This window comes from Podarcis melisellensis (genome assembly GCF_964234715.1).
Source record: "Podarcis melisellensis genome assembly, chromosome: 7".
Taxonomy (NCBI): Eukaryota; Metazoa; Chordata; class Lepidosauria; order Squamata; family Lacertidae; genus Podarcis; species Podarcis melisellensis.
This window is the reverse complement of record NC_138539.1, coordinates 77,670,800-77,687,155: the sequence shown is the minus strand read 5'-3', so window position 1 is coordinate 77,687,155 and position 16,356 is coordinate 77,670,800.

Below are 16,356 nucleotides of genomic sequence, written 5' to 3'. Positions count from 1 at the left end.
AGATGTGGAGCTGAGAGAGGCTTTTATGCAAACCTGATATCATCATGACTGTACAACGTATAAAAATAGTTTGTCATTGCTCAGAGTTCAAAAGAGGAATTGTTGCTAGATGGATCTGGTGTAGCATCTAAGAGATGGAGTTATGAATCAAGAAATCTCCAGTTTTAATCTGATCTCTGTCATGCTTTATCTACTCCAATCCTTATAACAGCCCTATAGGGTTGTTGCTGTTGTTGTTGTTGCTGCTACTATTGTTATTTCTTTATCCATTCATAGAGATCTCAAGGAGACTTAACCAGGATACAGAATGACAATAATAATGAGAACATATAAAATTACACACCCTGTCTCCAATGATGATGTAAGGGTCTGTAGAGCTTCATAAAATATGAGAAGCTCCATAATGCACTGAGATCTTGACCTGCACTTAGAACTGAACCTGGAAAATACATCAGAAGCCAGTGCAGTTGGGTGAGAAGAATTGATGCTATATGTCCTTGTCCTTGTTAGGAATCTGACTACTGAATTCTGTGCCAGCTGTAATTTCTGGACAGGCTTCAAAGATAGCCTTCATATGACACATTGGATTCATCTAACCTTGAGGTTACTGAAACAGAGGGATCTGGAGCAAGGTTATTCACATTCAGATAGGGGCATAGTTGGGCTCCAACCAAAGCTGGTTGAAGGGGCTCCAGCCAAAGTTGGTTGAATGTGCTCTGCACCACAGAGGCCACTTGTGCTTTCAATGGCAGTAACAGATTCAGAAGAATCCTCAAGGTATGAACCTGCTCCTTCATGGGAGAGCGTGAGTACTGGTTGAAAGCCATTTATCTGGACAGTGGAACCACTCAGTAAATGGGCAGGATTCAGCTAAATACCCTGCTGGTAGAAGCCCTCATAAGGACTTCTGCAACTGCATCTGGGATCCCTGCTCTCTTCCCTCCTTGTGCTCTCCTAATTGGCTTGGCATGTGTGGAAGAACTCCAGGAACAGGTATCAGGGATGAAGAGAGCAGATCATTCCACCATGCAGGCAGAAATAGGATTAGCACTATGTTGAATCCCTCCTAGTATCTATGGACCACAATTCCCGTCATCTCTGACTATTGGCCATGTTTGGCTGGAACTGATGGGGACCAACTATTCCTGTAAGGTCTTAAAATAGCAAGATTTGTACTATACAAATGTTAAGTATTACCGATACTAGTTTAATATTTTTTTTAAGCAGCGAAAAAATACAATACTTTTCTAGAACCAGCCACAATTCGAAGTGTGTTGTGCAAGTTTTTGAGTTACACAGAGCTCTTCCTCAAGCAGGATATTAAACAAACACAATTCAAAAGGGACATATAGTAAGCTGGAGGATATGATTTCATGCTCTGCTTTCAATCTTACCTTTAAATTGTTAATGGTGGGGGGGAACCTTTTGCATACATCTTAGGTTAGTTTTGTGCTTTATGCAAAACTACAATATGGCATGCTGCGCTAGAAAAGCAATGGAGGCAGTCTTTGACAAGACAAAAAAACCAGGAGTTATCTTAATCTGTCTCTGGCACTAATTGGAACTCACAGATTTCTTGTAAGACAGAGAACAGAAGCAACTCTGAACAGAATTACTCTGTGAGATGCTTTCATTAAGACATATATAACCTGGTGTTTTTGCTTTTTTAAAAAAGAAAACCAAAATCTTATCTAAAAATGTGCTAGCTATTAGTGAAATTGTACTGCATTATTTTATTTACTTGAAACCGAATTCACTGAAAATTCAACAGACATTCTAAAAAGAAAAGCCTTTTTATAATCATGTGTGATGCTGTAAGAATGAAATGTAATAGTTCCCATGCATAGCACTCTAAACTTTGCAGTACAGCATGATGGGAAAATCCTAAACTGCCAGAAACAGTGACAGAAGGGACAACAATATCCTGCAGAGGCCTTCTCATTATGGCAATGGAGAGCTCCTCCACCACTGGTGCAGTGATGATGCCAGGTTATGAAAAGGGACATGTTGGAGATGAATTTGAGAAGGCCTTGAACCCTGGAGATGGCATTGTTTTCCTTCTTGCTGTTGATGTGGGGGGGGGGGAGTATCAGCAAGAACATCAAGGCAAACAAAGCACACACACCCCTCACAAACCTTTTGCCCCAGTAAGAACAAGCCCAACAAGGTGTAGGAAGTGGTTGTTCCTCTGCCATGTACTCCCCACCTCCAGTGTGGTGTAGTGGTTAAGAGCAGTAGTCTCATAATCTAGGGAGCCAGGTTCACGTCTCTGCTCCTCCACATGCAGCTGCTGGATGACCTTGGGCCAGTCACACTTCTTTGAAGTCCCTCAGCCCCACTCACCTCACAGAGTGTTTGTTGTGGGGGAGGAAGGGAAAGGAGAATGTTAGCCACTTTGAGACTCCTCTGGGTAGTGATAAAGCGGGATATCAAATCCAAACTCTTCTTCCATAGGATTTACCTGCCCATTGTCTTAGTCATAGGCCATTGACATTATATTTAAAATACCTATTCACTGTGATTGTTGCCTGTTTAGTGGTCATTCCTGGATAAACTGTAGGAATACTTGTTAGAAGGAAACCAAAGTTGGACAAGAAAATGTAAGAGATCACATAATGGGTCTCATCCAGTGAAGTCAATGTACGAGGAGATCTGATGATTGAGGTTGGCAGGGGAGGGGGGGTACATGACGTACTGGATGGCAAAGCGCCATCCTGGAGATTTTAAAGAGGCAGGGGTGGGATTGAAATGACCTGCTGAGCAAGAAGGGTTTCCTGGGTCCTGAAAATCAGTTGTCTGCATGTACATAATTGTGCCTCTTCTACATCCACTTTGTCCAGAGTAGCTCCAAAAATGCACATCATAATTATGTGAGCCATCATAATTATGTGAGTCAGTGTGGTGTAGTGGTTAAGAGCAGTAGATTCGTAATCTGGTGAACCGGGTTCGCGTCTCCGCTCCTCCACATGCAGCTGCTGGGTGACCTTGGGCTAGTCACACTTCTCTGAAGTCTCTCAGCCCCACTCACCTCACAGAGTGTTTGTTGTGAGGGAGGAAGGGAAAGGAGAATGTTAGCCGCTTTGAAACTCCTTCGGGTAATGATAAAGTGGGATATCAAATCCAAACTCCTCCTCCTCCTCCTCTTCTTCTTCTTTATGATGGAATCAGGATTGATCCATCTTCCAATACAAACAGTATATTCTACAGTATATTCAAATGTGTCTTCTCACATTTTCAGGGTCAATCTTTCTTTCTTTTTTCTTTTTTAAACCCCCCCTGTTTCTACTGAAAATTTTCTAGTATTTTACATCTAGCAGAACAAAAGATAGACGGCATATTAATGGGTCAGCAAAACAAACTTCTGCGCTTAAATATTAGCAGAGAAAATTCAATCTCTTAAGGACCCTGGAAAGATGAAAACTTTACAAGTTAAGTCCATCTGTCCCAAAATGATTTAGTAAAAAGTCTTGTGTAACTGGTTTTGGTACAGACTGCGGATGGTATTAGATGTTAGCCATACTCAAAGCCGACTCATCAAAAGTTATGTAACTCAATACCATTCATTTTCAATTAGTCTTCTCTGAGGATGACTAATATTTAATACCACCCACTTGCTAGTAGGGCTGCAAGCCATTGCCATTAACTTCTTGTGTGTCAAATATCAACCACTGGGGGGCTGTTTAGATGTAACTTGATTTAGACTGAACCTGAAGAAACTAGTAGCATCAGGCAAAAGGTCCATCTTCTAGGAATCTGTCTCTAAATTTAAATAAGCATGAAATGAAAAGTAGACTTCAAAGAAGACAATCAAACCACAAGCAGCTCACAGTTGGGCTCCATCAGAAGTTTGTATCACTGCCACCTTCTCAGCTTGAGGTGGCCATGCCACCATATTTTGAGGTCCTTGACTTCACCATGCCATTGGTGAAAGTGGCTGTTGAACTGGAAAGTTTCATTTCAGTGAAATAAGATATTCTCAGCAGAGGCAAAACTAAACACCTAGACTGGGCTGAAGTCCCATTGAGGTCCAGAGATGTCTGTTAGTTACTAAAGTAACATTTGAGATGCCATTCTGAGCAGCATATGGAGCTGTCCAGGGTGCTACCCAAACTTGAAATTTGCAGTGCCGTGTTGGAAATTGGATGCTGCCTTGCTTTTCTTTACCAGAAACTGAACGCTGACTTGGCTGACTAGTTTCTCTGGTTGAATCCCAAACAGTTACCTAGAAACCCCTTCACTTGAAACCCCATCTGACTGAGACAATCACCAAGGACAGAACATCTGAAAAACCTTTTTGGGAAGCCCAAAAATGGACTGGGGTGAGAGCGGGGGCAGGGGAGAGATTCATCGCAGAAGCATCCTTCCCCTCATGCCACCTTTCAATCCAAAGTTTTCAGATAGTATCAAAAAAGAGATCCCACCATCATCACTTGGCATTGCGCAATGCATGTTTCTACAATGACAATTCTCTGTCCACAGGTTCATAATCTAAAGTCAACTGGTCCTATGCAAAATGTAAATGAATGGATAGGAAATGTGAGTGAGGGAAACATACAGCAGGAAACTTGGGAAAATGGATTATTTATCCAAAACTAGAATAGCTCAAGGATTTATAAAAGAAAAGGCAGCAAAATAATGTTGTTGTTGTTTAGTCGTGTCCAACTCTTCGTGACCCAATGGACCAGAGCACGCCAGGCACTCCTGTCTTCCACTGCCTCCCGCAGTTTGGTCAGACTCATATTTGTAGCTTCGAGAACACTGTCCAACCATCTCATCCTCCATCCTCCATCGTCCCCTTCTCCTTGTGCCCTCCATCTTTCCCAACATCAGGGTCTTTTCCAGGGAGTCTTCTCTTCTCATGAGGTGGCCAAAGAAGATGAGCCTCAGCTTCACGATCTGTCCTTCCAGTGAGCACTCAGGACTGATTTCCTTAAGAATGGATAGGTTTGATCTTGCAGTCCATGGGACTCTCAAGAGTCTCCCCCAGCACCATAATTCAAAAGCATAAATTCTTCGGCTGTCAGCCTTTTTTATGGTCCCGCTCTCACTTCCATACATCACTACTGGGAAAACCATAGCTTTAACTATACGACCTTTGTTGGCAAGGTGATGTCTCTGCGTTTTAAGATGCTGTCTAGGTTTGTCATTGCTTTTCTCCCAAGATTCAGACATCTTTTAATTTTGTGGCTGCTGTCACCATCTGCAGTGATCATGGAGCCCAAGAAAGTAAAATCTCTCTCTGCCTCCATTTCTTCCCCTTCTATTTGCCAGGAGGTGATGGGACCAGTGGCCATGATCTTTTTTGATGCTGAGTTTCAAACCATATTTTGCACTCTCCTCTTTCACCCTCATTAAAAGGTTCTTTAATTCCTCCTCACTTTCTGCCATCAAGGTTGTGTCATCTGCATATCTGAGGTTGTTGATATTTCTTCTTAATCTTAATTCCGGCAATCTTAATTCCGGCTAGGGATACCTATATTATTATTATTCTGAAGAGAGATAGATGCAGAAAGATATTGCTCTGGCTCTTTCCTGTTCCAAGTACAGGAAGAAACCAGAGAAAATGGCCGGCATAAAAAGAGCCCTGCTCATCCACCACCCTGTTTTCCCAGTGGTCAACCTGCCCATGGGAAGCCCGTAAGCAGCAGCTGCGTGCAGTAGCTCTCTCCCCATCTGTGATTCCTGGCAGCTGGTATTCAGAAGCACACAATTTAGCTTTGCTCAGTGAACTCCCTCAGTGCAAACTTCTGGTTTCCATTTATTCCAGCTGGGGAGTGTAAAATGCTGTACTTGAAGAGAACATTGCCATACTGTCCATAACCTGCCCACCATTCCTAGCCTTGGGTGGTCTGGCCACAACCAACAGAAATCTCTCAGATGCTCCTCTTTCCTTAAGACTGCTCCCAGTAAGAAATAGACTTTTTCCACACACATGCTTAGGGTGGATCATCTGGAAGCATCCCTGAAAGATGCCAGTGTTCTCAAACTGGTGACTCTGGGTCCCCTTTGCCTTGCATTACTCTTTTACTCTTTCTTTCTTTCTTTCTTTCTTTCTTTCTTTCTTTCTTTCTTTCTTTCACAACATTATATACCACTTGATTATAATAAAACCTCAAAGTGCTTTGCAAAAAGAATTAAACAGTAGAATTATAAGTTACAAACACACACAGAAGAACAAGGATATAGTTTGAGATCCTCACTTGTAGTTTTATAAATCATTTAATGTGTCAGCATGAATAGAAGTTATTGATATTGCTGCTGATGTATAAGGGATTATTATTATGACCAGAATGTAATTGAAATCAATAAGATTTTGGAACACAGAAATAAAGAAAATCATCAAAGCATCAATTCTACCACGCGGGCAACCACCTTATCTACTTATATAATTCAGTATTTGAATGACTGATATTAGTAATTGTATTATAAATCGGTATTGTTATAATGAGGCTATTATTGGATTGTAATTGAAAACTAATAAAAATTATTATTTAAAAGATTACAAAAGTTACAAACAAGTATTTAAAAATAATTTAAATTAACAATAAACTAAAACTGGATTAAAACACACGACAGCGTCTACATTTCTGGGTAGGGTTGCCTAAACAAAAATGTTTTTAGCAGGTGCCAAAACAAGCACAGTGAAGTTGCCTGTCTCATAGAAAGAGAGTTTCAAAGTGTGGGAGTTGCCACACTAAAATATTATTTGCTTTCAAGTGTGGAACAAGTAAATGGGGCACCTGTAACCACAAATCAAAGCAGTCACATAGGCATACATATGTAGACAGAAGGAACAGCTGGCTTGGCTTCTCTTTCACGACTGATCCAGCCTTGCAGATTCTTGGGGAACGGTTCTGCAGCTTGCAGCCCAGGAGGGATCTGGTGACACCTTGAACCAATTTGATCCTACAGGCCCTGATCTGGTTCCTGGTCTGAGCTGCTTATAGACCGTCAATCCCTGTACTGCATAACACTGCACTTGCCTCTAGCTTCTCAATGCCACTCATGACATCCATCCTGTTAGGGCTGCCGCTGACAGCTCTCACTGACAGATGTTTCTTAAGATAGGAGTCTGCTTCAACAACAGGCCCCTAGTCTCTTGGGTAACAGACACCAGTATTTCTGCCTTTTCTTAATGTCCTTGGTTCTAAAGAATGAGCTAGTGAAAATAACAATAATTCATGTGTAGGCACCAAGCTGCCATCACGATGACTTTGGAACAGATGCACATTAGGGATGGGGGGGGGGAAATCAGGTATGAAAGTTCACTAGCCATTAATCAAAATATCATGGTAGACAGCTGCCAGAAATGCAGGTCTTAAATTCCACGCAACGATAAGGACAATGTGAGATTACTATCCCTTGTTTAGCCCTTAATATTTCATTGAGAACATTCGATCAAAGGAGAGAGAGGAAGTTCTGCAAATATGGTTACTCTTGTCCTTCAGCTGGGCACTTTTGTCACAGTAAGTGAGCCTGTGCGCGCACATCATTTTGAAGGAGTGCCACACATAAATTGCTAGGCACTCTGGAGAGATGGTACCTTTGCAGGAGTACCTCATTCTTGGATTATGAACCGTTACAACCAGAGCTTATCACATCATATTACTTTCCTCTTGCTAGCCAGTGAATGCACATTCTCGATAATGTAATATAAATTAAAAATCGCATTCACTATCTTTCAATCGTGAGTGTGAAATAGTAGCCTATCTGTTCCATGGTCCCGTAGTATTTGTGTGCATGTGTTGTCAAGAATGTGTAGAAGGGGGGGGGGGACAAAAACAAAACCCGGCTCTTCTCCTTCCATCTTTCTGTTTGATGGCAACAGATTGTGGAATGCTATCTAGAGGAGGTGGGAGAAATAGTCCCCCAAAAATTGTGGGAAGGGGATTGCTTCTGTCTTATACGCACACACCCACACCAAAAACTGCCCCAGCCATTTCAGGGTTGGTACAGTACAGTGGTACCTTGGGTTAAGTACTTAATTCATTCCAGAGGTCTGTTCTTAACCTGAAACTGTTTTTAACCTGAAGCACCACTTTAGCTAATGGGGCCTCCTGCTGCCGCCGCGCCACCAGAGCACGATTTCTGTTCTCATCCTGAAGCAAAGTTCTTAACCTGAGGTAATATTTCTGGGTTAGCAGAGTCTGTAACCTGAAACGTATGTAACCTGAAGCGTATGTAACCCGAGGTACCACTGTACATTCTTCATGTATTCGGGAACTGAATTTCTGAAGACTTTGGGGGTAAAGCCAAAGTCTGAAGAAAACAACCAGCAAGTTATGCAAACAGAATTTTGTCAGGGCATCCCTCAAAGACGAAAGCAGGGAAGCAAAACAGAAGTAGTGATTTACCAAGAACACGTACCAGAAAATAAGCTCTCTTACTTCTTAAATACAAATTCCTGGAGAATATCAGAAGTTCATGGTGGGGGCGGGTCCAGGAGAGGATAATCTCTGTGGTATTCCCTCCTCACAGAAATGCTTCTGGCAGCTTCATTGTATAGCTTTCCTCATATTTTGAAGAAGCACCTCTTTGACACCTTCGACATACGTTTTTAGGACCCACCCTATTCTTTTGGAAGTAGATTGTTTTAGTTTATTTTGATATAGTGTTTTTACATTGCTACAAGCTTCCTTTGGACCTTGTAGAAAAGGGTAGGCAAGGCATGGTGCTGATGTTGATGATAATGGTGATGTGGTGTTACATACCAAAAATAAAATAAAATGCTTTACTTGTGGAATGTTTACAGTCTACGCCTTGTGGGTCTGGGTGAGTCACACTGTTCTGGGTGTATCAGATTGGAAGGAGAGCAGCCCAGAGCAGTGACTCATGCAGAAACCCATAATGGAAGTCTCCTTTGTGGGCATATAATCTAACTACATCTCCTGACTAAAAACCACCATTTACAAATACATAGCAGAATTATCCACCCCCAGTGGAGGCTGATTAGAAGGAGGCAAAACCAGAGCAGGGAAATGTCGGACAGCAGCCTCCTCTCTCTCTCTCTCTCTCTCTCTCTCTCTCTCTCTCTCTCTCTCTCTCTGTGTGTGTTTGTGTTTATGTGTGTGTAGTATAAACACTGACAACTGGGAAACACTGGCCTGCAAGCACTCCAATTGGAGAACAGCCTTTACCAAAGGTTTCATGGGCTTTGAAGATGCTCAAACTCAGGACGAAAGGGAGAAACATGCTAAGAGGAGGGCACACTTGACAAACCTTCACTGTGATCAACTCCCACCCGGAAACCTATGTCCCCACTGTGGAAGGATGTGTGGCTCCAGAACTGGCATCCACAGTCACTCATGGACTCATTGTTAAAACCATGTTTATGTCTTCTATTTGTCCCGGTGTCAGCTTCAGTTTATTGGTTAATTTTTTTCTAGTAAGGCTGTTCCCCATACTATTTGGTACCATTGGTTCATGCTTACTCCTGAGTATGGCTCCCCTTTATCATACACAGCCCAACAAGACAATGACAATAATCCACCAACAGCATACAAATCAATATGGCTAACCTGATCCAAAACACCCACCCACCCCACTCACACATGAAAACAAAGACTACCACAGCCAACCACAAATGAACAGCCACACCCTAGGCCAACCTCAACCTCTCTCACCACCAAAGGAACACAAGTGAGCAGCAGAGAACCTGCACAAGCAACGCTGACACCAAACCCTACATATATTAAGTAAAATAGAAACATCGCCACCCAACCCCACCCCTACTCATCTTTCCCGCCTCCACCTCTTTCCCCCTTTTCTTCCTAATGTCTCAACAAATGAAACCAATTTGTAAAAAAAAAAAAAAAAAGTTCCATCGGGGGGAAAATACGAGAGAGAGACATTACACATACCTTTGTAAATCAATAAAATCTTTAATAAAAATACATTTAAAAAACCCCAAACAATGTGTTTATGGAAGACAATCTTACGCAGTTATCAGTGATCGCCAAAGAAGAAGAAGTATGCATGAGGAATACCTTAGGCTCACAGGACCCATTTGGTGTACTCAGGGCAGGACTTTGGGGCAGATGTCCATGATGACCCTACTGAACAAAATGAGCAGGAGGATACCCAGATGTAGCAGGGCTGCTTTGTCACATAAGAACATGAGTCCTGCTGGATCGGGTCAAGGCTCATCTAGTCCAGAATCCTGCTCTCACAGTGGCCAACCAGATACCTATGGGAGGCCCATAAGCATAACCAGAGCACAACAGCACTTTACCCTGTGGGGGTATCCAACAGTTGGAGTTCAGAGGCACATAAGGTAAGGTAAAGGGACCCCTGACCATTAGGTCCAGTCGTGACCGACTCTGGGGTTGCGGCGCTCATCTCGTTTTATTGGCCAAGGGAGCCGGCGTACAGCTTCTGGGTCATGTGGCCAGCATGACTAAGCCACTTCTGGCGAACCAGAGCAGCGCATGGAAACGCCGTTTACCCTCCCGTTGATCTACTTGCACTTTGACCATCGACCATTCTGATCGGCAAGTCCTAGGCTCTGCACTTTAACCCACAGTGCCACCCACGATTCTGCATTTCAAAGCGAAGCAATATACACTGCCATTTAAAGAGGCACACCTTCCCATTAAGCCCAGAGTCATAAATTACCTAAGTGTGCCACTTTTAATTATTTCATTTATTTACTTGCAGCATCTCAGCAGTTTTCTCAGCATACTCTGGCATAGCATTGCGGGGGTGGGGGACGGGTTAGTATCTCCAGCCGGTTGGTCTGAGCCAGCAAAACTGAAACAGCTGCACACTTCTGCCAATCAGTTCCGCTCAAATAATGGAGAGGGGGAAGAAATGTGAATGGAGGAACAATGAGAATATCTCCCCCTCCCCCGCTTTGCTTATGAAGACTTACTGTATGTCACAAGTTTGGCATAAGTACTTTTGACAATGGCAGATCCATGGGAGAGGACGACGTCAGCAGTTTTTGCCTTAATTATAATTAACCGAACTGCCTTGCTGACCTGGCACTTCCAGGTATGATAAAAGTTCTTCTGAGAAGAGATCTCAGAAAATGTTAAGCGGCTATAACCAAGTAACAAGACAAGCAGCAAGACACAAAACTGATATATTTTTAACATCAAAACACAGCAATTTTCATTTCAAAATCCTTATTGCTTGCTGCACCAAACAAAGAAATGTTACTGTGCTTTAGACCCAAAGGAGAATGCAATTTTAATGGAACGCTCCTCAGTAAATCTGCCTGCTGTGATAGGCATTTGACTTTTACCAAATTGCTGCTCAGTAATCACACTGTGCTAAAGTCACTCAGAAAAGGAAAAGCAGGGAGAAGGCTTAAGTCAGAAAGGAAGCAGTATAGGAAAGTTGCCATCTCTTGCGGTGGGTTTTGGGTTCATTTAAGCGATGGACAAATTCATCCATTCCAGTTCCTCTCAGCTTCTCATATTTCCAATCATGAATTTCGTCCTCCATATTTCTGTAGTAATTTGCTGTCAAATAAAAATCTGACAGTTTCTCAGTGCAGATTTCTCCCAGTCAACACATGTCTGTGTTTTGACTGATAAATTCATTTTAGCAAGCTATTTCCTCTAATGTAATGCTATACAGTGGTACCTCGGGTTAAGAACTTAATGCGTTCTGGAGGTCCGTTCTTAAGCTGAAACTGTTCTTAACCTGAGGTACCACTTTAGCTAATGGGGCCTCCCGCTGCCACAATGCCGCTGGAGCACAATTCATGTTCTTATCCTGAAGCAAAGTTCTTAACCCGAGGTACTATTTCTTGGTTAGCGGAGTCTGTAACCAGAAGCGTTTCTAACCTGAAGCGTCTGTAACCCGAGGTACCACTGTATATATATGAAAACAAATTTTATATTTCACTTGGTTGTAACAAAATCTCTAAGTGGTTTACAAGAAATATTGAAGCTATCAGTAAAAACACGTTTGTATCTTTGTAACACGGAGTTGGTCTGCCAACAGGCCTAGTACCTGAAGCCAGCTCCCTATAGAGCATGTCCTGTCATCTTCGATTCTGTGTACATGACCAAGCCAACATAGATGTTGTGGAGACAGAATTGTAAACATGTTGAGGTCAGGGACTGGACATCGGAGGAGGAATGGTGGAGACCACCTTCCCCTCTTCCTGAACCTTCCCGGGAAGAGGAGGACAGTATAGATTTACAATTGTGGTTTGCAGAGGGTCACAGCTCAGAGACAGAAGAGGGGCAAAGCTGGGGGAAAGAAGCAGAGCAGGAGCAGCTGGCTGACACGTTATCACTAGAGAGCATTCCAGATCCCCCTTCTCCCAGAACACGGCGAACAGTGAAAGTAGGAGAATAGAGGGCTAAGAGAAAATTGGCCTTAAGCAGTCACTGTAAAATGGGTATTGTTGTTGACAACTGAGAAGGTAAGGGGGGAGGAGATTACTTGGAGCAATGCCATTACCCCAAGAGGTGACAAATCTAAACCTCTCTTTGTATATACTGAATAAAGATTTTGGTAAGATTTTCTTCAGGGGGTCAGGTGGAGCTGTGGGTTATACCACAGAGCCTAGGACTAACCGATCAGAAGGTCGGCGGTTCAAATCCCCGCGACAGGATGAGCTCCCATTGCTCGGTCCCAGCTCCTGCCAACCTAGCACTTCGAAAGTGCAAGTACATAAATAGGTACTGCTCCGGCGGGAAGGTAAACGGTGTTTCTGTGTGCTGCTCTGGTTCACCAGAAGTGGCTAAGTCATGCTGGCCACATGACCCGGAAGCTGTATGCCGGCTCCCTCGTCAAATAAAGCGAGATGAGTGCCGCAACCCCAGAGTCGGCCACGACTGGACCTAATGGTCAGGGGTCACTTTACCTTTAAGTTTGTCTTGTTTATCCATTATTGGGAGCCTGCCATAAGAGAGGGGGATGGGTTTCCCTGAAGCCTGACACCTATCTGCATTTGTCACATGGATGAACCCACACAGCATAGTGAACAATATAATGTCATCATGCTATGTAACCAATCATATTTACCTGAGGGATGTGCTGTCAATGAGCTTCTGCTGAGGAGCCCCTGAGCAAGAATTTGCAGTTGCACAATTTGGGGTCAGGAGAAACCCCAGGACAGCACACAGGGGGAAGAGAAGGGGCACTGTTCCATCTAGCAAGCTGAATTCCACCCATTGGGCTAACTTGTACAATATTATTATTATTTTTTAATGATGAGACATTAAAAGCATGGCCATGGAGGGTGTGCAACTTTTCCAAAAAATAAAATAAAAAAAATGTTGTACAGGGATTTCGCCTCCATAAGACCCCCTTCACGAATAACATGATTTTTATTTAGTCAAAAGTTACTCCACATCCTGCTTAGGCCACTAATGAGCCAAGTGCTTTTTAGCCATATGAGAATCAGATGAGAAGTAGCTTGGACTGGCATCTGGATAAATTAATTTTGGTTAACCAGGAGCTTTGGGGGGGGGGGGAATGCAGGGGGAAAACGACAATATTACCCTAAAAAAATCAACATTGTTTTCTCCCTAGCTGCTTTTAAAACTGCTTTGGGGAAATTCCTTGGCTTCCAGTTAAATATAAAAAAGGAGAGGTAACGATCAGGAAAAGAAAATCCTTCTCATTAAGATTCATGAGCAAGGAAAAAGGTATTAGAAAAGGGGATATAAGAAAAATTAAATATGTCTATTAACTTAAGAGTTCAAATAAGCACAGGAGGCTTAAGAAAATCCTATTTTGAAAAGGGAGGTAAGGCCAAAAGATTCTTTGCCAGAAGACTGGCAAGGAAAAGCACACACAACCTGTATGTAACATGATGACCTTCCTTTTGGCTAGCGGAAATAAGGGCCAATCTAGATTCATGCATTAGAAGATGGTTCATTAGGGTAAATGGGGCAACTTCCCCACCAATCTCAGTCTGCCCTCTGCCAGTCCCCACCTGCCTGTCTTCTGACTTATAACCAATGTTATTTTTCTAGAAAAAGAGGTGTGGGGTGTCATCATGAATGCTTCCCTTGTTCTCTTATATAGCAATGGCGCCCACCTGAGAGGTGTCAGAACTGAGTCCTGGTACAGTGGTACCTCGGTTTAAGAACAGTCCTGTTTATGATTGATTCGGTTTACGAACTCCGCAAAACTGGTAGTAGTGTCCTGGTTTGAGAACTTTACCTCGGCTGAAGAACGGAATCCGAATGATGGAAGGGCACTGGCAGTGGGAGGCCTCATTAGGGAAAGTGTGCCTCAGTTTAAGAACGCTTTCGGTTTAAAAACGGACTTCCAGAATGGATTAAGTTTGTAAACTGAGGTACCACTGTATATATGATGGGATCTGCCAGGGTGACTGGAACAACCCAGTCAGATGGGCAGGGAATGAATGAATGAATGAATATTGTACAAAATCTTGTAATAATAATTATTATTGTACAAGAGATTGTACAACATATTCTCAGAAATGCAGGTAGCCAAGCTTAAATTTCCATTTATTGAAAAACAATTTTTGAGGTGGTTCTTCAGTTATCCAAAGCAGCCTTGCTTGTCTGCTACATGATGTACAGTGGGAACTAGGTGTTTCTGCTGCCCCATTCAATGGGCTTTGGTTGTGGCCTACTTTTGGCCTGCCCAGTTAGTTTTCAGTATGGGATCAGGATTTTGCAGTTGTTTTCAGAAAGTGGGGCTGGAAGACTCCTGTTAGAAGCTATGGCCATCGGCATGTGGAGTGGAGAACCTCAAGCCAGAGAACTAAAAACAGCCTTCCAGCTGACCCTTAGAATTCTTCAGGGGCCGCACCCCTCATCAGTGCTGCTCTGTGCTGTCCTTGAGTTCTTTTGCCTGGTGGAATGTGTCCTTGAACTGTGTTGGTGCATGAAGCATGGAGAGAAGTGTGTGGGTCTTTGTGTGCACGTATCCATAGAAACCTCTGAATGTTGTGTGGCTGGAATGTAGCCTGCTATTCAAATGCAAAAGCAATATCAATTGTTCTACCCACTCCTACCTTTGTTGTTGTTTAGTCGTTTATTTGTGTCCAACTCTTCGTGACCCCATGGATCAGAGCACACCAGGCACTTCTGTGTTCCACTGCCTCCCACAGTTTGGTTAAACTCATGTTAGTAGCTTCGAGAGCACTGGCCTACCATCTCATCCCCTACTCCTGGTGCTCTCAATCTTTCCCAACATCAGGGTCTTTTCCAGGGAGTCTTCTCTTCTCATGCGGCAGCCAAAGTATTGGAGCCTCAGCTTCAGTGTCTGTCCTTCCAGTGAGCACTCAGGGCTGATTTCCTTCAGAATGGATAGGTTTGATCTTCTTGCAGCCCATGGGACTCTCAAGAGTCTCCTCCAGCACCATAATTCAAAAGCATCAATTCTTCGGCGATCAGCCTTCTTTATGGTCCAGCTCTCACTTCTATACATCACTGCTGGGAAAACCATAGCTTTAGTTATATGGACCTTTGTCGGCAAGGTGATGTCTCTGCTTTTTAAGATGCTGACTAGGTTTGTCATTGCTTTTCTCCAAAGAAGCAGGCATCTTTTAGTTTCGTGACTGCTGTCACCATCTGCAGTGATCATGGGGCCCAAGAAAGTAAAATCTCTCACTGCTTCCATTTCTTCCCCTTCTCTTTGCCAGGAGGTGATGGGACCAGTGGCCATGACCACTCCTACCTTGTTACACCCAACTGAGATGGAGCCACCAGAAGGCAAGCGACAAAGAAAGGTGGCCTTTGGGCTGAAAATTGTTCCAAAACCCTGTTGTTTCCTTTTCCTTGTACCTTAGCTACTGCAGCACATTCTGCATTTTAACTAAACTATACTCGAACATTTCATCCTTTGTGAACATGAACCATTTTTAATTCTGCTTAGTCCTTTTGACCTTGTCATGCTCTCCCTTTCATTTCTCTTTGTGTGTGTGTGGTTTTTTTTTTTTGGAAAGCATTTCAACTCTTCACAATTTTATTATGATTCTGTATTTCGCTGTGCTTAAATTCCAAAAGGACTTTAAACAAAGAGGTAAACAAGTAAGAGTCATGTAGAAGTCATTAAGGGATGCAATTAACATGGCATCCTTGCAGAGACCCTTTTTTCAAGGACCAAGGATGACAGCTGAATCCTGACCTTTGGTATTTCAGAGTTTCGGAACGGTCTGTGGGACATCTTTATAGCAATTTTTACAACACAATTTCATTTTATTCTGTGGATAGAAATGGCTGCTTACCTGCCGGCTGGAAGGGAGCAGTGGTTGCAGTCGTTGTGGAGTGATCTTCCAGCTTCAGCATGGCTTAGGGAGTGGACCAGAGGGGAAACTATAAAGGTCAACTCCCAAATTCCAGTCCGTATCAATTTCACATGTGTTTATCCTGCTCCATCCTATTTCCACATTAACCTACAATTACTTTTTTTAAA